This window comes from Borostomias antarcticus, assembly GCF_949987555.1.
Source record: "Borostomias antarcticus genome assembly, chromosome: 17".
Taxonomy (NCBI): Eukaryota; Metazoa; Chordata; class Actinopteri; order Stomiiformes; family Stomiidae; genus Borostomias; species Borostomias antarcticus.
The window spans coordinates 2,792,406-2,794,905 of record NC_140250.1 but is presented as its reverse complement, the minus strand read 5'-3'; positions in this window follow the sequence as shown (position 1 = coordinate 2,794,905).

The window sequence follows — 2,500 nt, the reverse complement described above, 5'->3', positions numbered from 1 at the left end:
AACACTAAATGTTTTTATTTTATTTTATTATACCTTTATTTGACCAGGTTAGTCCCGTTAAGCTCAATGATCTCTTTTACAAGGGAGACCTAGCCAAAATAGCAGCATCGAAAAGTTACAGACAACAATAAACAACAAGAAAACAACAGAACTGCAAAAGTGTCAGACTGTACAATTAAAATACCTACAGACATCGACAAGTTCAGAATAGAAAATAGTACAGACATCGACAAGTTCCAACTGAATTATTTATCATTGAGCTTACAGTATAAGAGCTTTAAAATCAGCCAGAGAGACCAATTCCCTTACTTTCAGGACTTTTTGAAGGCTATTCCAGTTACTGTGTGAAGTGGAGCACATAAAGGCTTTCTTTCCCTGTCCAGTCTTTGCTCTTGGCACAGATCACCTGTGACGTCTCGCCTTAACCCCAAAACGGTCATGATTTGATGTATTGTGCTCCATTGACTAAGTCGGTGAACACACACTCACGCATCGTGACAAGTTCACTTGTTCATCCGACTGTATTCTAGCTTGCACACACACACGCACACACACACACACACACACACCAATGCGGCACGTTGAACAGCTCAGAGTGAGTGTTGGCAAACGGATGCATCTCTCCTTTCTCTGGAATGTTGGTTGGCTTTCAACAGACACAAACTCACCATTCTGTATTTTATTGCAACCTTGCAATGGAAACTCCATGCTCTATATGAACCAGTTACTCAAACTTTCTCACTTGACTCAGCTTGGGGCGGTAGGCGGCCCAGTGGTAGGCGACTCAACGCATCAGACCTCGGACCATGCCACTTGATAAGGTGGGGTCTTAGTAACTGGTGCCTGCAGGGCTGCCTACTGTTGTGCCCTTGAGCAAGGCACTCAACCCCAAAGCCAGGGATGCCGTCCATGCTGGCTTTCCCTACGCTCGACTCGACCGACGGTTGAGACAAAATAATACAGCATAACAAAATAAAACAAAGGCCTCATACTGCGAGGAAACTGATTGACTCAGGGAGAGTTATCCACTCTGAAGACACCATTTATTAGTCTGTGCTTATTTAACTGTCAAGATAACGCACATGCACACACACACGTACACGCTGCGTTACGTAACGCGGTGAGGCGTGTGTTATTGTTGTGGTCGCGGAGTGTAAACCAGGCAGAGCGAGGGATGAGGAGGAGGGGTGATGGAGCGAGGGAGAGGTTCAAAGGGCAATGAGAGGGCGATGACAGGATGGTGTGTGTGTGTGTGTGTGTGTGCGTGTGGGAGTGAAAGGGGGTTCCCTTTTCCAGAGAAGACCACCCCCCCCTCCACCCCCCCCCGGAATGAGTCAACTCTCCGGTTGCATCCGACGAGGTCAAAGGTCAACAGGCACTCCCGTCTCCTAGCAACCATGAGGCTGGGGGTTGATGTAGGAACCCCCCTCGGGTTTGATGGCGGTTGCTCTTACAGGTGACATGACAACGAGGAAGTGAGATGGCGAATATTACTACTATAGGAATCAGCTCCACTGTATGCTGAAATCCTGAAGAGTACAGTATGACGCTGTAGTTCTGAGGTTGCGAAAAGGTTAACTTTTCGCGACATTTATGTCTCACATAGAAAGTCGCCCTACTGACCCATTCATAAGGGTGTTGTTTTGTGACAGACACCATGTGATAGCTGCCACTTGCCCAATGGGCTTTCAAAACAGGAAGTGATAAGTGGAGTAAAATGCTCACACAGGAAATAATATTTCCTGCTCGTTCCCGAAAGAACGTCCTACTGGTCGAGCACCGCATGGCTGAGTCCTCATTGGTTGACGATGAGGAAGAGCAGGAGATAATTGGAGATGACCACAATTCCGCAGTGGAGGCCAACATGGATGAGTGATCAGCAGTTCTATTACTGTAGAACTGTTGTTTTCCAGACATTCCTTTGTGTCTGGAGTTTCCAAGCAACAACATGAACTTTCCGGAAGGGGGTCTTGAGGGGAAAGGGGCGGGGCATAGACAGTGGAAGATTTTATATCAACCTTATCAAGGATGACAAGGCCAGACAAAGGTAAACATCATTGTTTTGACGTGATCGGACTGGCAAAGAATTTCCGCGACACCACAGACTCAGCAACAGCAACATGCCCTGATGAAGACTCACAGCGACTTGATATGAACACAAATAAGAATGTTGAAATATAAACAGTAATATTATTATACTTTTCATGATAACTGGCTTCTTCTCCACTTCCCAGCTTCCTTGGTCAAGGGAATTACAAGGATTGTGATGATGCAACTCCTGGTGAGGGTTAGGCCGATAGAGCACAACTCTGTGTGTGGTATTGGGTTGGTTAAAATGACTGGTGTGTGTGTGTGTGTGTGTGTGTGTGTGTGTGTGTGTGTGTGTGTGTGTGTGTGTGTGTGTGTGTGTGTGTGTGTGTGTGTGTGTGTGTGTGTGTGTGTGTGTGTGTGTGGAGGCTGGCTGCTTGTGTCGACCTGCATGTGGATGTGGTGGCTGACT